Source organism: Saccopteryx leptura, chromosome 10 (genome assembly GCF_036850995.1).
Source record: "Saccopteryx leptura isolate mSacLep1 chromosome 10, mSacLep1_pri_phased_curated, whole genome shotgun sequence".
Classification (NCBI taxonomy): Eukaryota; Metazoa; Chordata; class Mammalia; order Chiroptera; family Emballonuridae; genus Saccopteryx; species Saccopteryx leptura.
In genome coordinates, this window is record NC_089512.1 from 73,452,737 (window position 1) to 73,475,946 (window position 23,210).

The 23,210-nt window shown below is 37.5% G+C and overlaps 1 long non-coding RNA gene across 1 annotated transcript in view; it reads right to left on the reverse strand.

The window, feature by feature from the left end:
• The window catches only part of LOC136381923 (uncharacterized), a 343,049-nt gene that overhangs the window by 11,756 nt on the left and 308,083 nt on the right, over positions 1-23,210 (reverse strand). The window contains exons 3-4 of the long non-coding RNA XR_010747174.1: positions 19,644-19,803; positions 17,769-17,898 (exon numbers count right to left, since the gene is read on the reverse strand). This is a non-coding gene — a long non-coding RNA (uncharacterized lncRNA). The remainder of the gene's footprint in view (positions 1-17,768; positions 17,899-19,643; positions 19,804-23,210) is intronic.

Below are 23,210 nucleotides of genomic sequence, written 5' to 3' on the forward strand. Positions count from 1 at the left end.
CAGAGTCCTGCTACTGAGCATGGGCACACAGTCCCACCTGGCCTGTAGAGCCAAGGCTTGCAGCCGTCCCATGAGCGGGCTCCTCCTGCAAGGATGGGGCAAAAGCCCAGAAACAGGAGGAAACCCGCAGCTGGGCAAAGGTGCTTGCCACTGCCCTCAGGGCAGAGCATAAAGCCACCCATAAAGGCAGGGCAAAGGCCAAGGCCAACAAGGCTTGTACACCCAAGCACGTGATCAAAGCCACTCCCATGAAGGAGAGGCGGAAACCACAGCAACAGGCCCAGTGGGCAGGCACCAGCAATGCCCATACCCAAATGGCCTAGGCAGCAACAGCAGAGGGGGTGGCGGGCCTGCAGACAGACCATACATAGAAAACAGAGGCCACACCCAGTAGACTCCAGTGGCTAACACCTTCCTTTACAGAGAGAAAATGAGAAGGCAGAGAAATGCAACACAAATGAATCAAGAGAAATCCCCAGAAAAGGACCTGAATGAATCAGATATAACCAAATTACCAGATGCAGAGTTTAAAATAATGATTGATAAGATGCTCAAAGATATTAGAATAATAATAGATGGTCATTACAAACACCTAAATAAAGAAATAGCAAATATAAAAAAGGACATTGAAATAATAAAAAAGAATCAGTCAAAATTACAAATACAATATCAGAAATGAAGAACATAATGGAAGGAACTAAAAGCAGGATGGATGAAGCTGAGAATCGAATCAGCAAGTTAGGGAACAAGATAAATAAAGGCATGGAAGCAGAGAAGAAAAAAGAAAAGAGACTCAAAAAGTCTGAGGAAACTCTAAGAGAGCTCTGTAACAACATGAAGAGAAATAACATTTGCATCATAGGGGTTCCTGAAGAAGAAGAGAAAGAACAAGGGATAGAGACTATGTTCAAGCACATCATAGCTGAAAACTTCCTTAAATTAAAGCAGGAAAACATCTCACATGTTCAAGAAGCACAGAGTACTCCATTAAGGAGAAACCAAAAGAAATCAACAAGACACATCATAATTAAAATACCAAAGCTATGTGATAAAGAGAAAATATTAAAAGCTGCCAGAGAAAAAAAGACTATCTCCTACAAAGGAGCCCCCATAAGGATGACTTTCAACTTCTCAACAGAAACACTTAAAGCCAGAAGGGAATGGCAAAAAATATTCAAAGTAATGCAGAACAAGAGCCTACAACCAAGACTACTTTATCCAGCAAGGCTATCATTTAAAATTGAAGGAGAAATAAAAAGCTTTACAGACCAAGAAAAACTGAAGAAATTCACTACAACCAAACCAAGGCTACAAGAAATACTAAGGGGCCCTTTGTAAACAGATCAAAGGAGAAAAAATATATAGCAAAAGAGGAATACAGTTTTAAAGAATAAAATGGAAGTAAATAATTACATATCAATAATAACCTTAAATGTAAATGATCCGATCAAAAGACATAGAGTAGTTGCGTGGATAAGAAAACAGGACCCATACATATGCTGTCTACAAGAGACACACCTTAAAACAAAAGATGCACATAGACTGAAGATAAAAGGATGGAAAAAAATATTTCATGCAAATGGAAATAAAAAAAAGCTGGGGTAGCAATACTTATATCAGAAAAAATGGACTTTACAACAAAGGCTACAGTAAGAGATAAAGAAGGTTACTACATAATGATAAAGGGAGCAATCCAAGAGGAAGATATAACCATTATAAATATCTACGCACCTAATATAGAAGCACCTACATATATAAAGCAGACTTTGATGGATTAAAAGGGAGAGATCAGCAGCAATACTATAATAGTAGGGGATTTCAATACCCCACTAACATCACTAGATAGATCCTCAAGAAGAAAAATTAACAAAGAAACAGCAGATTTAAAGGACATACTAGATCAACTCGATTTAATAGATATCTTCAGAACATTTTACCCTAAAGCAGCAGAATATACATTCTTTTCAAGTGCTCATGATACATTCTCTAGAATAGACCACATGTTAGGGCACAAAAGTGGCCTCAATAAATTTAAGAAGATTGAAATCATATCGAGCACTTTCTCTGATCACAATGGCATGAAATTCAAAATCAACCACAATAGAAAAACTGAAAAATACTCAAACACTTGAAAACTAAATAGCTTGTTATTAAATAATGAATGGGTAAACAATGAGATCAAAGAAGAAATAAAAAAAAAAATCCTAGAAATGAATGCTAATGAGCATACATAAACTCAAAATTTATGGGACACAGCAAAAGCAGTCTTGAAAGGGAAGTTCATAGCATTATAGGCATACCTCAAGAAGCTAGAAAAAGCTCAAATAAACACCTTGACCCTGCATCTAAAAGAACTATAAAAAGAACAGCAAGATAAGCCCAGAGCTAGTAGAAGGAAGGAAATAATAAAGATCAGAGCAGAAATAAATGACATAGAGGTTAAAGTAACAATACAGAATATCAATGAAACCAGGAGCTGGTTCTTTGAAAGAGTAAGCAAGATCGATGAACCTTTAAGCAGACTCACCAAAAAAAAAAAAAAAAAAAGAGAGGACTCAAATAAATAAAATTAGAAATGAGAGTGGTAAAATAACAACTGACACAACAGAAATACAAAATATTGAAAGAAAATACTATGAAGAACTGTACGCCAAAAAACTAGACAACCTAGATGAAATGAACAAATTCCTTGAAACATATAATCTTCCAAAAATTAATCTGGAAGAATCAGAAAACCTAAACAGACCAATTACAACAAATGAAATTGAAACAGTTATCAAAAAACTCCCCAAAAAGAAAAGTCCTGGGCCTGATAGCTTCACAAGTGAATTCTACCAAATATTCAAAGAAGAACTAACTCCTATCCTTCTCAAGCTATTTCAAAAAATCCAAGAGGAAGAAAGACTTCCAAGCTTCTTTTCTGAGGAAAGCATAATTCTCATTCCAAAACCAGGCAAAGACAACACAAAGAAAGAAAATTATAGGCCAATATCCCTGATGAATTTAGATGCTAAAATCCTCAACAAAATATTAGCAAACCGGATCCAGCAATATATGAAAAAAATCATACACCATGATCAAGTGGGATTTATCCTTGGGAGGCAAGGCTGGTACAATATTGGCAAATCAATCAATTTGATTCATCACATAAACAAAAGGAAGGGTAAAAACCACATGATAATTTCCATAGATGCAGAAAAAGCATTTGATAAAATCCAGCACCCATTCATGATCAAAACTCTCAGAAAAGTGGGAATACAGGCAACATACCTCAACATGATAAAGGCCATCTATGACAAACCCACAGCCAACATCATGCTCAATGGGCAAAAATTAAAAGCAATCCCCTTAAGATCAGGAACAAGGCAGGGGTGCCTCCTTTCACCACTCTTATTCAACATAGTTCTAGAGGTCCTAGCCTCAGCAATCAGACAAGAAGAGGAAATAAAAGGCATCCAAATTGGAAAAAAAGAAGTAAAACTATCATTATTTGCAGATGATATGATATTGTATATAGAAAACCCTAAAATCACAGTAAAAAAACTACTAGACCTGATAAATGAATTCAGCAAGGTGGCAGAGTATAAAATTAATACTCAGAAATCAGAGGCATTTTTATACACTAACAATGAACTGTCAGAAACAGAAATTAAGGAATCAGTCTCCTTTACCATTGCAACTAAAAAATAAAGTACCTAGGAATAAATTTAACCAGGGAGATCAAAGACTTGTACTTGGAAAATTATAAAACATTGATAGAAGAAATCAGGGAAGATACAAAGAAGTGGAAACATATACCATGCTCATGGTTAGAAAGAATAAACATCATTAAAATGTCTATATTACCCAAAGCAATTTTGTAAATTCAATGCAATACCGATTTAAATACCAATGACTTACTTCAAAGATATAGAACACATATTCCAAAAATTTATATGGAACCAAAAGAGAACATAAATAGCCTCAGCAATCAGAAAAGGAAAAATAAAGTGGGAGGTATCACACTTCTGGATATCAAGTTATAAAGGCCATTGTACTCAAAACAGCCTGGTACTGGCATAAGAACAGGCATATAGATCAATGGAACAGAACGGAGAACCCAGAAATAAACCCAGACTTTTATGGACAACTGATATTTGACAAAGGAGGTACGAGCATACATTGGAGCAAAGACAGCCTCTTCAACAAATGGTGTTGGGAAAATTGGACAGCTACCTGCAAAAAAATGAAACTAGACCACCAACTTACACCACTCACAAAAATAAAACTCAAAATGGATAAAAGACTTAAATGTAAGCCATAAAACCATAAGCATCTTAGAAGAAACCATAGGCAGTAAGCTCTCTGACATCTCTCGCAGCAATATATTTGCTGATTATTCTCCACAGGCAAGGGAAATAAAAGACAGGATAAACAAATAAGACTATATCAAACTAAAAGCTTCTACACAGCTAAAGACAATAAGAACAGAATAAAAAGACAAACTACACAATGGGAGAATATATTTGACAATGCGTCTGATAAGGGGTTAATAACCAAAATTTATAAAGAACTTGTAAAACTTAATACCAGGAAGACAAACAAACCAATACAAAAATGGGCAAAAGATATGAATAGATACTTCTCCAAAGAGGACATACAGATGGCCAATAGACAGATGAAAAAATGTTCAACATCACTAATCATTAGAGAAATGCAAATTAAAACCACAATGAGATATCATCTCACACCAGTCAGAATGGCACTCATCAACAAAACAACACAGAATAAGTGCTGGCGAGGATGTGGAGAAAAGGGAACCCTCCTGCACTGCTGGTGGGAATGCAGACTGGTACAGCCTCTGTGGAAAACAGTATGGAGATTCCTTAAGAAATTAAAAATCAAACTGCCTTTTGACCCAGCTATACAACTGTTAGGAATATACCCCAAGAACACCATAGCACTCTTTGAAAAGAAGAAATGCACCCCCATGTTTATGGCAGCATTGTTCACAATAGGAAAGATCTGGAAACAGCCCAAGTGACCGTCAGTGGATGAGTGGATTAAAAAGCTTTGGTACATATATACTATGGAATACTACTCAGCCATAAGAAATGATGACATCGGATCATTTACAACAACATGGATTAACCTTGAAAGCATTATATTGAGCGAAATAAGTAAATCAGAAAAAACTAAGAACTATATGATTCCATACATAGGTGGGACATAAAATGAGACTCAGAGACATGGACAAGAGTGTGGGGGTTACAGAGTGGGGGGGGGAGGAGAGCGAGGGTGCTGGGGGAGGGGAGGGACTCAAAGAAAACCAGTTAGAAGGTGACAGAAGACAATTGGACTTTGGGTGATGGGAATGCAGCATTATCAAATGTCAAAATAACCTAGAGATGTTTTCTCTGAACATATGTAGCCTGATTTATCAATGTCACCCCATCAAAATTAATTTAAAAAAAAGAATTTGTCTCAGGGCTAATTAAGGCTGTTAGAAGAATAGTATAAGGATGCTAATTCTGCTTCTTAGGCCACATCCTGCGAAAAGGGCCCAAAGAAAATTGGTGATTTGGCTCCTAAAAAAATAGGTCAGGAATGCCCTGAAATGGAACTAACAATATAAGGGCATAAATTTAAAGGACTTTTAGATACTGGAGCTGATGTATCTGTTATTGCTAAGCTACATTGGCCTCCTTCCTGGCCCACTCATGCAGCAGCCACAAAATTACAAGGTATAGGGCAGAGTAAATCCCCTCAACAAAATTCTAGTTTTTTACATTGGGAAGATTAAGAAGGTACTTTGGATTTTTTAAGCCTTAGGTGCTCCCTGGATGGCCAGTTAATTTTTTTCTCCTGCAAACTTCTACCTTCTTTTATTTGATCCAGCTAATAACACTGTTTTGTCTTTTTCCAAATAGCTCCAGATATACAGAAAAGGTTTACATAGGTCGATGGGGATCCTCAAACCCCTCAGCGAGATATTCTGAGCATGGTTTTTAAGGCACAAAGAGGCAGAAAAAGCCCAATAGAGATCAGGGGAACTACCAGCTTTTAGGATACACCCTTAAAGCCTCCAATGCCCCAAAGGGGTCTTATAGGATGCCATCTGGGTCCTGCTTCAATAGTGGAAAGGAAGGTCATTGAGCTAAAGCCTACCAGGCTTACATGCCTTTGCTGTGAGGAAACAGGGACACTGGAAGGTAGGCTTCCCCCTCGCTCCTCTAAGGGAGGGTTCAGTCTCTTCCAACCCTGCTCCAGCCACCTATGACCTAACCTTGCCCAGAATGCTGGGGTTTGCCACTGAAGGCTGAAGGTGCCCAGGGCCATCGGCCCCATCTACGACACTGTCAATGAGCCTAGAGTATTTCTTCCAAGAAGCAGGTAAACTGATCTCATTTGCACATGGGCCACTTAACTATGTCTTGCCTGAATAGTCAGGTTTTTTATTCTTCCCTCGAAGATCTCTGTTGTGGGTGTTGATAGTCCTATTTTATGCTGCTTTGTTTAATATATAGTGTTTCCTTTATTCCTCCTACCTCAGTGCCACACTCATATTTCAGGCTGGGACCTACTCCTAATTTAGAGCTCTCTTTCCCCCTTTTGCCAACTTCTATTATGAATTTACCTTTGCCACCAGCTTAGTGTATCCCAAGGTTCTCTTTACCATGCCACAGTTGCAGAGCTCCAGGGAAAAGCACCCTGGTCTCATCTCTCTAGGCAGAGGAGAACAGAAGCTCCATCTCCACACATGCTGCAGATGCTTTTCCAGTCTACCTGAATCATTATTACCAGCTAGAAGCAGCGGTCATTTGGACTGGATGTGAGCTGCAAAGTATAAAATTGTGACACCAATTTCAGTGCCATGCAGACTTTTCCTGGATGTGGACTTTTCCTGGACTCCTGATCCTTGTGATAGCTCCTAACGGACTGAACTGGGGTTGGGTTGCATTTGCAGGGATCTGGAATGGTGTTGGTGCCAACTTGGACTTGGTGAACATGTTAAGGACATTACTTTTTTATGGATTGTTGTTGTATTTGGCCAAGAGTTTGCTTAAAGGCTTTAACCACTGTATAAAAAATATAACACTGGATAAAGAAGATGTGGCACATACACACTACGGTATGCTACTCAGCCATAAGAAATGATGACATCAGATCATTTACAACAAAATGATGGGATCTTGATAATATTATACGGAGTGAACTAAGTAAATCAGAAAAAAACAAGAACTGCATGATTCCATACATTGGTGGAACTAAGAGACATGGACAAGAGTGTGGTGGTTATGGGGGGGGGGGAAGGAGGGAGAGAGGAAAGGGAGGGGGAGGGGCACAAAGAAAACTAGATAGAAGGTGACGGAGGACAATCTGATTTTGGTTGATGGGTATGCAACATAATTGAAGGACAAGATAACCTGGACATGTTTTCTTTGAATATATGTACCCTGACTTATTGATATCACCCCATTAAAATTAATAAAAATTTATTTATAAAAACAAAACAAAAAAACTCAATTACAATAGGAAGGCCCACATAACCCACACAAGGGACATCCATAGAGCACCTAGCTCAGGTAATCAAGTAGACTACATTCCTGGACACCAGCATCTAATACATAAGACCACCCACCAAGATTGGTAGTCATAGCAGACCTATCTAATACATAAACAAACAAAAATAAATAGCCAAAATGGGGAGACAAAGAAACATGCCCTAAATGAAAATGCAAAAGAATTATCCAGAAAAAGAGCTAAATAAAATGAAGGCAAACAGTTTATCAGATATAAAGTTCAAAGCAATGGTTATAACGATACTCAACAGTATGACAAAAGACATAGAAATCATAAAAAAGGACAAGTCAGAAATAAAGAATGCAGTATTTGAAATGAAGAATATACTAGAAGGAATAAACACTAGGTTAAATCAGTGGTCCCCAACCCCCGAGCCACGGACCAGGACTGGTCCGTGGGCCATTTGGTACCAGTCTGCAGAGAAAGAATAAATAACTTACATTATTTCCATTTTATTTATATTAAAGTCTGAATGATATTTTATTTTTTAAAAATGACCAGATTCCCTCTGTTACATCCATCTAAGACTCACTCTTGTCTCGTAAGTTCGACAATTATATTTAAAAATACCACAGTTTTGGCCCTGGCCGGTTGGCTCAGTGGTAGAGTGTCGGCCTGGCATGCAGGAGTCCCAGGTTTGATTCCTGGCCAGGGCACACAGGAGAAGCTCCCATCTGCTTCTCCACCCCTCCCCCTCTCCTTCTTCTGTGTCTCTCTCTTCCTCTCCCTCAGCCAAGGCTCCATTGGAGCAAGGTTGGCCCGGCTGCTGAGGATAACTCCATAGCCTCTGCCTCAGGCGCTAGATTGGCTCTGGTTGCGACAGAGCAATGCCCCAGATGGGCAGAGCATCGCCCCCTGGTGGACATGCTGGGTGGATCCTGGTCGGGCACATGCAGGAGTCTGTCTGACTGCCTCCCCATTTCCAACTTAAGAAAAATACAAAAAAAAAACCAAAACCACAGTTTTTACACCAATCGCATAATTTTATTTTGTGCATTTATCCATCCCACCCTAAAGGCTCATCCGTGAAAATATTTTCTGACATTAAACCGGTCCACGGCCCAAAAAAGGTTGGGGATCACTGGGTTAAGTGAAGCTTAGGATTGAATCAGCAGGTTGGAAGACAAGGTAGAAAAAAATAGAGCAGCAAAAAGAATTCTTTTCCTTTTTTATTAAGATTTTCTTTTAAATTTATATTTTAGAGAGGGGAGGGAAAGAGAGAGAGAGAAGGGGAAGGAGCAAGAAGCATCAACTCCCATATGTGCCTTGACCAGGCAAGCCCAGGGTTTCTAGCCAGTGACCTCAGTGTTCCAGGTCGACCCTTTATCCAATGTGCCTCCACAGCTCAGGCACAAAAAGAATTTTTAAAAATGAGGATAGTTTAAGAAAACTGAGAGAATTTGAAGCATAATAATACCTGCATCTGGGGTATCAGAAGGAGAAGAGAGAGAGCAAGGGTTTGAGAAGTATTTGAAGAAATAGTGACCAAAACTTCCATAACCAGGTGAAGGAAATAAAAAACCCCACATGTTGAGAAAATATGGAGTCCCAAACAATATGAACCCAAAGAGGCTCACATGAAGACATAGCATAGTTAAAATGACAAAGAGTAAAGACAAAGAGAGATTTTTTTTTTTTTTTTTTTTTTTTTACTGAGACAGTGACAGTTTCAGAGAGAGGGACAAATATGGACAGACAGACAAGAAGGGAGACAGATGAGAAGCATCTGTTCTTTATTGCGGCACCTTAGTTGTTCATTGATTGCTTTCTCATATGTGCCTTGACTGGGGGGCTACAGCAGAGTGAGTGACCCTTTGCTCAAGCCTGTGACCTTGGGCTGAAGCTAGCGACCTTGGGCTTCAAGTCAGCAAACTTTGGGCTCAAGCTAGTGATCATGGGTCATGTCTATGATCCCACACTTGAGCCAGTGACCTCGTGCTTAAGCTTATGGGCCTGTGCTCAAACTGGATGAGCCTGTGTTCAAGCCAGTGACCTAGGAGCTCTGAACCTGGGTCTTAGGCATCCCAGTCCAACCCTGTATCTACTGCGGCACTGCCTAATCAGGCACAAAGAGAGAATCTTAAAAGTAGCAATAGAAAGTCCCTGGCCAATTGGTTCAGTGGTAGAATATCAGCCTAGTGTGTGGAAGTCCCAGGCTCAATTCCTGGTCAGGGTACACAGAAGAAGCACTCATCTGCTTCTCCACCCCTGCCCCTCTTGCTTATTTCTCTATCTTTATCTCTTCTCTCTTCTCTTCCTTTCCTTCATTCATGGCTTGATTAGAGTGAGTTGGCGCCAGGCACTGAGGATGGCTCCATGGCCTCCATCTCAGGTGATAAAAAATGGCTCAAGTTGTAATGGAGCACGGGCCCCAGATGGGCAGAGCATCACCCCTTAATGGGCTTGCCGGGTGGAATCTGGTTGGGATGCATGCAGGAGTCTGTCTCTGCCTCCCCTTCTCTCACTAAAAAATAAATATAAAATATTTATTTTTTATTTTATTAATTTTACTAATGTGACATCAATAAATCAGGGTACATATATTCAAAGAAAACATGTCCGGGTTATCTTATCAATCAATTACGTTGCATACCCATCACCCAAAGTCAGATTGTCCTCCATCACCTTCTATCTGGTTTTCTTTGTGCCCCTCCCCCTCCACCTTTTCCTCTCCCTCCCCTCCCCCCCTGTAACCACCACACTCTTATCAATGTCTCTTAGTCTCGTTTTTATGTCCCACCTATGTATGGAATAATGCAGTTCTTGTTTTTTTCTGATTTACTTATTTCACTTCGTATAATGTTATCAAGATCACACCATTTTGTTGTAAATGATTCAATGTCATCATTTCTTATGGCTGAGTAGTATTCCATAGTGTATATGTGCCACATCTTCTTTATCCAGTCTTCTATTGAAGGGCTTTTTGGTTGTTTCCATGTCTTGGCCACTGTGAACAATGCTGCAATGAACATGGGGCTGCATGTGTCTTTACGTATCAATGTTTCTGAGTTTTGGGGGTATATACCCAGTAGAGGGATTGCTGGGTCATAAGGTAGTTCTATTTTCAGTTTTTAGAGGAACCACCATACTTTCTTCCATAATGGTTGTACTACTTTACATTCCCACCAACAGTGAATGAGGGTTCCTTTTTCTCCACAGCCTCTCCAACATTTGCTATTACCTGTCTTGTTAATAATAGCTAATCTAACAGGTGTGAGGTGGTATCTCATTGCAGTTTTGATTTGCATTTCTCTAATAACTAATGAAGATGAACATCTTTTCATATATCTGTTGGCCATTTGTATTTCTTCCTGAGAGAAGTGTCTGTTCATGTCCTCTTCCCATTTTTTTATTGGATTGTTTGTTTGTTTGTTGTTGAGTTTTATGAGTTCTTTGTATATTTTGGATATTAGGCCCTTATCTGAGCTGTTGTATGAAAATATCATTTCCCATTTAGTTGGCTGTCTGTTTATTTTGTTGTCAGTTTCTCTTGCTGAGCAAAAACTTCTTAGTCTGATGTAGTCCCATTCATTTATTTTTGCCTTCACTTCCCTTGCCTTTGGAGTCAAATTCATAAAATGCTCTTTAAAATTTAAAACCAAGGTCCATGAGTTTAGAACCTATGTCTTCTTCTATGTACTTTATTGATTCAGGTCTTATATTTAGGTCTTTGATTCATTTTGAATTAATTTTAGTACACGGAGACAAACTGCAGTCGAGTTTCATTCTTTTGCATGTGGCTTTCCAGTTTTCCCAGCACCATTTGTTGAAGAGGCTTTTTTTTCTTCATTGTGTGTTGTTGGCCCCTTTATCAAAAATTATTTGACAATATATATGTGGTTTTATTTCTGGACTTTCCATTCTGTTCCATTGGTCTGAGTGTCTATTTTTCTGCCAGTACCAAGCTGTTTTGATTGTCGTGGCTCTATAATATAGTTTGAAGTCAGGTATTGTAATGCCCCCAGCTTCGTTCTTTTTCTTTAGGATTGCTTTGACTATTCAGGGTTTTTTATAGTTCCATATAAATCTGATGATTTTTTGTTCCATTTCTTTAAAAAATGTCATTGGAATTTTGATAGGAATTGCATTAAATTTGTATATTGCTTGGGTAATATGGCCATCTTGATTATATCTATTCTTCCTATCCAAGAACAAGGAATATTCTTCCATCTCATTGTATCTTTTTTGATTTCCCTTAAAAATGCTTTGTAGTTTTCATTATATAAGTCCTCATGTTGAGATATTTTCCTTCTATACCCATTTTGTTCAGAGTCTTAAACATAAAATTGTGTTGTATTTTATCGACTGCCTTTTCTGCATCTATTGATAAGATCATGTGGTTTTTGTTCTTTGTTTTGTTGATATGGTGTATTACGTTACATTCTTTGTTATGTTTATTCCTAGGTGTTTTTTTTTTGTTGTTGCAATCATGAAGGGACTATTTTTTTTAGTTCGTTCTCAAATGTTTCATTGTTGGCATATAGAAAGGCTATGGACTTTTGTATGTTAATTTTGTATCCTGCGACCTTACTGTATTGGCTTATTGTTTCTAGTAGGCTTTCTGTAGATTCTTTGGGGTTTTCGATGTATAGGATCATATCATCTGCAAAAACTGATACCTTTACTTCTTATTTTTCGATATGGATGCCTTTTATTTCTTTGTCTTGTCTGATTGCTCTCTGGCTAGAACCTCTAGCATCACATTAAATAAGAGTGGAGAGAGTGGACAACCCTGTCTTGTTCCTGATTTAAGGGGAAAGGCTTCAATTTTGTGCCAACATTTAATATGATGTTAGCTAATGGTTTATCATATATGGCCTTTATCATGTTGAGATATTTTCCTTCTATACCCATTTTTTTCAGAGTCTTAAACATAAAATTGTGTTGTATTTTATCGAAAGCCTTTTCTGTGTCTATTGATAAGATCATGTGGTTTTTGTTCTTTGATTTGTTGATATGGTGTATTATGTTAACCGTTTTACGTATGTTGAACCATCCTTGAGATTCTGGATGAATCCCACTTGATCGTGATGTATTATTTTTTTAATATGTTGTTGTATTCGATTTGCTAGTATTTTGTTTAGTATTTTAGCATCTGTATTCATTTAAGATATTGGTCTGTAGTTTTCTTTTTTTGTGCCGTCCTTGCCCGGTTTTGGTATGAGGGTTATGTTGGCCTCATAAACTGTGTTTGGAAGTATTGCTTCTTCTTCAATTTTTTGGAAGACTTTGAGTAGCATAGGAACCAAGTCTTCTTTGAATGTTTGATAAAATTCGCTAGTATAACCGTCTGGGCCTGGACTTTTACTTTTGGGGAGGTTTTTAATAGTTTTTTTCTATTTCTTCCCTACTAATTGGTCTGCTTAGGCTTTCTGCTTCTTCTTGACTCAGTCTAGGAAGGTTGTATTGTTCTAGGAATTTATCCATTTCTTCTAGATTGTTGAATTTAGTGGCATAAAGTTTTTCATAGTATTATACAATAATTCTTTGTATATCTATGATGTCCGTGGTGATTTCTCCTCTTTCATTTTGAATTTTGTTTATATGAGTTCTTTCTCTTCTTTCTTGGTAAGTCTTGCCAAGGGTTTGTCAATTTTGTTGATCTTTTCAAAGAACCAGCTCCTTGTTCTATTAATTTTTTCTATAGATTTTCTGTTCTCTATTTCATTTATTTCTGCTCTGATTTTTATTATCTCCTTTCTTCGGCTGGTTTTGGGTTGTCTTTGTTCTTCTTTTCCAGTTCCTTAAGTGTGAAGTTAAGTGGTTCACTTGGGCTCTCTCTTGTTTGTTCATATAGGCCTGAAGTGATATGAACTTCCCTCTTATCACTGCTTTTGCTGCATCCCATAGATTCTGATATGTCGTATTGTCATTTTCATTTGTCTCTACATATCTTTTGATCTCTGCACTTATTTCTTCTTTGACTCATTCATTTTTTAAAAGTATGTTGTTTAGTTTCCACATTTTTGTGGGGGTTTTTTCCTCTTTTTTGCAGTTGAATTCTAGTTTCAAGGCTTTATGATCAGAAAATATGCTTGGTACAACTTCGATTTTTCTGAATTTGCTGATGTTGTTTTTGTGGCCCAATATATGGTCAATTCTTGAGAATGATCCATGTACACTGGAGAAAAATGTATACTCTGTCACTTTGAGATGAAATGTCCTGTAGATGTCTATCATATCTAGGTGCTCTAGTGTTTTGTTTAAGGCCAATATATCTTTATTGATTCTCTGTTTGGATGACCGATCTAGAGCCATCAGCAGTGTATTGAGGTCTCCAAGTATGATTGTATTTTTGTCAGCTTTTGTTTTAAGGTCAATAAGTAGCTGTCTTATATATTTTGGTGCTCCTTGGTTTGGTGCATATATATTAAAAATTGTTATGTCTTCTTGATTCAGTGTCCCCTTAATCATTATGAAATGACCATTTTTGTCTCTGAGTCTTTTTGGTGTCTTGTAGTCAGCATTATCAGATATGAGTATTGCTATGCCTGCTTTTTTTTGGATGTTATTTGCTTGGAGTATTGTTTTCCAGGATTTCACTTTGAATTTGTTTTTATCCTTGTTGCTTAGATGAGTTTCTTGTGGGCAGCATACAGTTGGATTTTCTTTTTTAATCCATTCTGCTACTCTGTGCCTTTTTATTGGTGAGTTTAATCTGTTTACATTTAGTGTAATTATTGACACTTGTGAGTTTCCTATTGCCATTTTATACATTGCTTTCTGTTAGTTTTGTGTCTTGTTTGATTCTTCTCTTTAGTTTTTCTATCTTTTGTTTTTGTTTGGTTGTATTCCATACATCTTTCCTCTGTTGCTATCTTTTTTAAATATGTGCTTCTGTGGTGTTTTTTTCAATGGTGGTTACCATTAAGTAATGAAAAGGGTTCCTACCCTGTTCATTGTAGTGCACTATCTTGTGAGTACTTTTGCACTCCATCATCCTTTGCTACTGTTAATCTCTGTCCTCCCCCCCCCCCATTTTTTTTTGTTGTTGTCACAGTTTAAATTTGGTTTTATTGTGTTCTTGGTGGAGCTTTTATTTGTGGTTTGGTTTTGTTTTGTTCTTTGAATCTGGTTGGAAAACCCCCTTTAGTAATTCCTGGAGTGGGGTTTTTCTGATCATAAATTCCCTCATCTTTATCTCTGAATGTTTTTATTTCTCCTTCGTATTTGAAGGATAGCTTTTATGGGTATAGTACTCGTGGCTGAAAGTTCCTCTCTTTCAGGACTTTAAATATTGGGGTCCACTCTCTTCTAGCTTGTAGAGTTTCTTTTGTGAAATCTGATGATAATCTAATGGGCTTTCCTTTATATGTTGTATTCTTCTTTTCCCTGGCTGCCTTGAGAATTTTTTCTTTATTGTTGGTTTGTGCCAATTTCATTATGATGTGCCTTGGAGTAGGTTTGTTGGGGTTAAGAAAACTCAGAGTTCTGTTTTCTTCTTGAATTTGAGGCTTTAGTTCTTTCCACAGACTTAGGAAGTTCTCATCTATTATTTGTTTGAATATGTTCTCCATTCCATTTTCTCTCTCTTCTCCCTCTTATATACCTATTATTCTTATGTTATTCTTTTTGATGGAGTCAGACAATTCCTGTAGGGCTTTCTCATTTTTTTTTAATTTTTTGAGTCTCTTTCTTCTCTCTGTTGTGCCTCAAGTTGCTTCTCTTCTATTTCACTAATCCTACATTCTATCTGGCCTGTTCTATTAGCTAAGCTTGTTCACTCGTTTTTCAGCTCGTGAATGGAGATTTTCATCTCTGTTTGATTTGTTTTTATAGTTTCAATTTCCTTGGTAATATATTCTTTGTGTTCATTGAGTTGTTTTCTGAGCTCCCTAAATTGCCTTTCTGTGTTTTCTTGTATATCTCTGAGTATTTTTAGGATTTCTATTTTAAATTCTCTGTCATTTAGCTCCAAGGTTTCCGAAATATTAAATTTTTTCTCCATGGATTTTTCTCACCTATCTGTGCTACCTCTCTGTCTTTTGTATCCATGATATTCAATTTCTTTTTTCTTAATGGCAGCTGAGGGTGGTTTTGTTGATAGTATTAATGAGAATTAATAAAGAATAAAAAGTTAAAAAAATAAAAGTTAAAAAGAATAAATAACAAAATTATTATTCTTCCCCTCCTTTTTTTTCCCCTCTCCTCTCCTCTCTCCTCCTTCTTGAGAAAATCTTGTGACAACTGTGAATTATATTGTGCTAAATAGAACAAAAAGTACCTATAATGGAGGGAGGGCCTGAGTTGGGGAGAAGTGATAAAGGGGCAAAAAAGGGGGTATGGACCCACAAAATGCAAAAAAGGAAAAAATTTGGGTCAAGAATAAAATGATTTGCTTTTAGGTGATGGTTGACTAAGAGATATTATGAGAGGAATAAGAGGGAAACAGGAAAAATGGGGGGGGGAATTTAAAAATTACTATTGTATTTAGTGGAGCAAGAACTAGATAAAATGGAGAGCAAGGGTTGGGACCACTGCTAGTGAGTTTAAAAAGTGAAGTAAAAAACCCCCAAAGTGCCACAAAGAAAAATTTGAGTCCCAGATAAAGTAACTTGTTCTTGATTGAGGAATAAATAAGAGGAAAAGTAAAGGACAAAAGAAGAAACTAATATAGAGGGAGAAAAAAAGAATGAAAGAGAGAAAAAAGAAGAAAAAGAATAAAAGGAGAGAGAGAGAGAGAGAGTTAATGGTTTTGGAGTGCAACCCTCATAGAGAGAAAGGAAGAAGTAAGAAAAGATAATGGGAGATGTAACACTTATGGGTAGTGTAGTTCAAGGAGAGGAGAGAGTAAGACCGGCAGAGAATTAAACGACCAAATTGGAAGAGGAAGAAAATAATCAAGACAAGAAGATAAGAGAAACAAACGAACAAATATAAGATGGGATAGGTTATAAAGTCTGTGGATTTTTCTTGATTTTGAGAGGTTATCTTCTTGCTTTTACTTTTCTCTCCCTCTTCCTGGTCAGTGACTCTGTACCTCGGGTTCTGCCCCTGTGGCACGCTTAGGTAGAGGTTTGCAGTTGATAAGTCTCTATGGCGATGTCATATATTGGGCTTCAGTCTCGTTGGCAGTCAAGGCTCATTAGCATTTGCAAGCTCCGCCAATGAGAGAGTCCATATTCCCGGAGCCTCTTTCCTAGTCTTTCCTTCCTGAATTAGTAGCCTGATCATCCAGTTATGAGGTTGCTGCTGCTTCTGCTTGGAGAGTAAGAGGCTCAAAGAGCTGGCAAATCCCCACTCTATTCCCACTCAGTGCAGGGCTCTGGGTAAGGCTCAATCAGTCAGAGCTGCTAGTATAATCAGGCAGGGCTTCGGCCCACACAAAGACCTCTGAGTCTGCCCCTCTGTCCGGGAACACGGGTGCCCATTCCCGGAGGAATCTCTCACCCACTATCTGTGCTCGCCAACCAGGAGATCAGGCCGGCTGCCTCTCACTCCCAGTGAGGCACCCCGCCCGCACGGAAAAGTTTCAGCGTAGAAAATTTTGCTCCCACTCACTCCCCGCATGCTGCTTTTTGGGACGCAGGGGTGATGTCAAGACTCTGGTTTTGGCCCACAGAAAGGCCTCCGACTCTGCCCCTCTGTCCGGGAACACGGGCACCCACTCCCAGGGGAATCTCTTGCCCACTCCCTGCTCATGCCAACCAGGATATCAGGCCAGCTGCCTCTCACTCCAGGTGAGGTGCCCCACCCACAGAGAGAAGTTCGAGCGTAGGGAATTTCGCTCCCAATCACTCCCCGTGCACCGCTTTTTCAGGGCGCAGGGGCGACCCCGAGATTCCGCTTTTGGCCCACAGAAAGGCCTCTGACCCTGCCCCTCTGTCCAGGAACACGGGCGCCCACTCCCGGAGCTCTAGGAGGAATCTCTCACCCACTATCTGCGCACGCCGACCAGGAGATCAGGGCAGATGGCTGTCTCAAGTTCCTTTCTTTGTCTGGGTTTGGCGCGAGTGTTAGTTTGTGTTGACTAGGTTGCCACAAGCACAGTTTTTCCTCGGCTTGGATGTCCGTGCCACAGCCTGGTTCAGACATTTGTGCCGTAGTTTGGTTCTATTCACACCCTATGCCTGCCTTAGTTCCTATACTCTCAGTTCCCAGTGAAAGCAGCCTTTATTTAGGTTAGTGAGGAAGGTGGAGTGTTTCTTCCTCCTATTTCCTTCAGGGTTGATTATATATTTAGTCAATTTTTTGCTCGATCATACCTTCGCGTTTAGTGTGGAACTTCTGGAGGCTCCAAGGATAGATTTTTCGGTCTCTGGTTGAAGATCTTGTTGAATTTTGGGGGAGATTAATCGGAATTGCCTCTTACAGCACCATTTCTCTGACATCATCCTATATAAAAATTTTAAACGTAGAAATAGAAAGATAGTTACCTTCTGTATTTCTCTTGCTGCCATATGATAGGGAGCTACCATAAGACTGTCAAGTGATTTCTGAACAGAAACATTTCAGGCCAAAAGGGATTTGAAATGTTCAAAATTTTGAATAGCAAGGACTTACAACCAACACTACTATACCCAGCAAGGCTATCATTTAAAACTGAAGAGAAATAAAGAGCTTCTCAGACAAGAAAAATCTAGAGAAGTTTGTTACACTAAAACAGTATTACAAGAAATATTAAAAGGCCTTCTTTGAGAAGCAGAAGAAAATGAAGGAGAAGAAGAAGAAGAAGAAGAAGAAGAAGAAGAAGAAGAAGAAGAAGAAGAAGAAGAAGAAGAAGAAGAGGAGGAGGAGGAGGAGGAGGAGGAGGAGGAGGAGGAGGAGGAAGAAGAAGAAGAGGAAGAAGAAGAAGAAGAAACAACAGAGGAACATAGCTAAAATATTAAAATGGCCTTAAATACATACTTATCAATAAATACTTAAATATAAGTGACTTAAATACTCTAATAAAAAGACATAGGGTAGCTGAATGGATAACAAAATAAGACCCATATATATGCTGTCTACAAGAGACCCACCTCAGAATTAAAGATATGCATAGAATAAAAGTAAAGTGGTAGAAAAAGATATTTCATGCAAATAGAAAGGAAAAAAGCTGGAGTAGCAATAATATCTGAAAATATTGACTTTAAAACATAAGCTATAGCAAGCGACAAAGAAGGACACTATATAATGATGAAAGGGAGCAATCCAACAAGAGGATATGACCATTATAAACATGTATGCACCCAACATAGGAGCATCTAAATATATAAAGCAAATCTTGATGAACATAAAGGAAGAAATAGACAGTAATATAGTCATAGTAAGAGACTTTAAAAACCCCATTGACATCAATGAATAGATCTTCCAGACAGAAAATCAAAAAGTAATCAGCAACCTTAAATGACACACAAGATGAGATGGATTTAATTGATATCTTTGGATCATTTCACTGCAAAATAGAAGAATATACATTCTTTTCAAATGTAGATGAAACATTTTCTAGGATAGACCACATGTTAGAACATAAAAAAATTATCAATAAACTTAAAAAGACTGAAATCTCATCAAGCATCTTCTCTGACAATAATGGTATAAAACTAGAAATAAATCACAAGATAAAAACTGAAAAACACATAAGGGCATAGAGACGAAATAACATGTTACTAAATAATGAATGGGTAACAATGAGATCAAGGAAGAAATCAAAAGACATCTTGAAACAAATGAAAATGAGAACACAACAACCCTAAAATTTATGGGACACAGTGAAAGCAGTCCTGAGAAGGAAATTCATTGCATTACAGGGCTACCTCAAGAACAAGAAAAATTTCAAATAAACAATCTAATCTTACACTAAAAAAAAAAAAACTAGAAAACAAACAAAGCCCAAAGTGTGTAGAAAAAAGGAAATAATAAAGACAGGAGCAGAAATCAAGAAAATAGAGTTTAAAAACAATACAAAAGATCAATGAAACCAAGAACTGGTTCTTTGAAAAGATGAACAAGATTGACAAACCTTTAGTAAGTCTCATAAAAAAAAGAGAGAAAGAAAGAGAGAGAGGACCCAAATAAATAAAATTAGAAATGAAAGAGGAATAGTAACAACTGATACCAAAGAAACACAAAGTATTTTAAGAAAATACTGGCCTGACCTGTGGTGGTGCAGTGGATAAAGCGTCGATCTGGAAATGCTGAGGTCGCCGGTTCGAAACCCTGGGCTTGCCTGGTCAAGGCACATATGGGAGTTGATGCTTCCTGCTCCTCCCCCTTCTCTCTCTCTGTCTCTCTCTTCTCTCCCTCTCTCTCTCCTTTCTAAAAAAGTGAATAAATAAGATTTAAAAAAAAAGAAAAAGAAAATACTATGAACTATATTCTAACAAATTGTACAATCAGGACAAAATAAATAAATTTCTAGAAACATACAATCTTCCAAGACTAAATCAGGAAGGATCAGAGAATCTGGAAAGATAGATTACAACCAGTGAAACTGAAGCAGTAAAAAAAAAAAAAAAAAAACTTCCAGCAAATAAAAATCCTGGACAAGATGGCTTCACAGGTGAATTTTACCAAAAATTTAAAGAAAACTAACATCTATTCTTTTAAACTATTCCAAAATGTTCAAGAGGAGGGAAGACTCTTAAGCTCACTTTACAAGCCCAGCATTTTTCTAATTACAAAACCAGATAAAGACACTACAATGAAAAAATTATAGGCCAATAATTCTGAAATATTTAGATACTAAATTTTTCAGCAAAATATTAGCAAACTTCATCAACAACATATTAAAAAGATCATACACCAAAATCAAGTGGGACTAATTCCAGGGATGCAAGGTTGGTACAATATCCTCAAATCAATAAATATGATAAAGCACATAAACAAAATGAAAGAGAAAAACCATATGATTATATGAATACATTCAGAAAATGCATTTGAATAAATCCAGCACTCATTTATGCTACAAACTCTCAGCAGAGTGGGAGTAGAGGAAACACACCTCAACATAATATATAAGCCGTATATGACAAACTCACAGTCAACATCATACTCAATGGGAAAAAACTACAAACATTTCCCTTAAGACAGGGAACAAAACAGGGATCTCTACTTTCACCACTGTCATTCAATTCAACATAGTACTGGAAGTCCTAAGCAAAGCAATCAGAAAAGAAGAAAAAATAAAATGCATCTAAATTGGAAAAGATAAAGTAAAACTGTCATTATTTGCAGACAACATGATACAGTATATAGGGATCCCTCAAGATTCCACCAAAAACTGCCTGTCCTGTAGTGGTGCAGTGGATAAAGCGTCGATCTGGAATGCTGAGGTTGCCAGTTCAAAACCCTGGGCTTGCCTGGTCAAGGCACATATGGGAGTTGATGCTTCCCGCTCCTCCCCCCTTCTCTCTCTCTCTCTCTCTCCTCTCTCTAAAGTAAATAAATAAATAAACTAAAAAAAAAGATTCCACCAAAAACCTACTAGAATTGATAAATGAATTCAGTAAAATAGCAGGATACAAAATAAATATCCAGAAATCAATTGCATTTCATACAGAAATTATGAACTATCATAAAGGAAAACTAAGAAAACAATCCCATTTACAATTGCATCAAAATAAATAAATAAAATACCTAGAAATAAATTTAACCAAAGACATAAAGACTGAAGAAAGAAATTGAAGAAGATATAACTAAGTGCAAGCATATACTGTGTTCACAGATAGAAAGAAGTAACATCATTAATATGTCCATACTACCCAAAGATATCTATAGATTCAGTGCAATTCCTATCCAAATACCAATGGCATATTTCATAGAACTAAAACAAATATTCCAAAACTTTATATGAAATGACAAAATACCCCAAATGGCCACAGTAATCTTGACAAAGAAGAACAAAGTTGGAGAAATCATGTTACCTGATATCAAACTATACTACAAGGTCATAGTAATCAAAACAGCATGGCACTGGCTTAGAAACAGGCATATAGATCAATAGAACAGAATGAAGACATCAGAAATAAACCCATGACTTTATAGTCAATTAATGTTTGGCAAATGAGATAAGTACATATAATATGGTAAAGATAGTCTATTCAATAAGTGGCATTGAGAAAATTGGATAGATACATGCAAAAAAAATGAAACTAGATCACCTTCTTATACCATACACAAAAATAAACTCAAAATGGATTAAAGACTTAAATGTTAGACTCAAAACCATAAAAATTCTGAAAGAAAACATAGGCAGTTAAATCTATGACATTTATTATAGCAACATTTTTTTTCTGATATATTGCCTAAGGTAAGGAAAACAAGAAAAAATAAACAAATGGGACTACATCAAACTAAAAATTATATGCACAGCAAAGAAAATCATCAACAAAATAAAAAGACAAAACACTGAATGGAAAAACATATTCCCCAATAATACATCTGATAAGAGGTTAATATCCAAAAGTTTTAAAGAACATAAAAAATCAACACCACAAAAAACAAACAATCCAATTTAAAAAGGGGCAAAGGACCGTAATAGTCACTCCAAGATGACCAATAGACATGAAAAGATGCTCAATGTCACTAATCATCTGAGAAATGCAAATTAAAACCACAATGAGCACCTTGCACCTGTCAGAATGACTATTATAAATAAATCAGCAAAAAGCAAGTGTAGGCAAGAATTTGGAGAAGAGGGAAGCCTTGTGCACTGTTGATAAAAATGCAGACTGGTACAGCCACTGCAGAAAATAGTATGGAGTCACCTTAAAAAAATGTAAAAATGGAATTGCCTTTCAACCCAGTAATCCTACTTCTGGGAATATATCCAAAGAAACCCAAAACACTAATTCGAAAAAATACATAGACCCTATGTTCACTGCAGCATTATTTACAATAGCTAAGCTTTGGAAGCAGCCCAAGTGCCCATCAGTAGATGAGTGGATGAAAGAGCTGTAGTACATTTATTTACACTATGGAATACTACTGACTGCAAAAAATAAGGAAATTTTACCCTTTGCAAACATGGATGGACTTGGAGAGCATTATGCTAAGAGAAATAAGGCAGAGAGAGACAGGTAACATATGATTCATTCACATGTGGAATCTAATTAAAAGCAAAATAGAAACAGATTCATATATAGAGAACAGACTGACAGCTGTCAGAGGGGCGGGGGTTGAGGATCTGGATGTAAAAGGTGAAGGGACAAAGCAAAAGAAAAAAAAACCTCATAGACACAGACGACAATATGGTGATTGCCAGAGGGAAAGGGGGTGGGGGAGGGAGAGGAGGGTAGAAGGGGATAAATGGTGATGGAAGGAGACTGGACTTGGGGTGGGGAGCACAATACAATATAAAGATGATGTGTTATAAAATTGTATACTTGAAACCTATATAATTTTTTAGATCAATGTCATCCCAATAAATTCAATAATAATAAAAAATATATATATATATATATATTTTTTTTTTTAAAGGAGCTGGATTAGTTTCCTTTGCTTTCTCAGGGGCTTAACTCAAACAGTTAAGGCATTTTCCAGAGTGCATTGGACCCAACACCTTGGAAGTATTATTGTAATCCTATATGCACCTTGGTTTTTGTCCCAGAGAGAAAGCATTTGCAACAAGGCCGCCTTTCCACTTTGCAAGGTGTTAGCCACAAACATGCCACAGGCACACTATGGGGCAGACCCAACAAAAGCATTTCTCAGGCTTTTCAAGG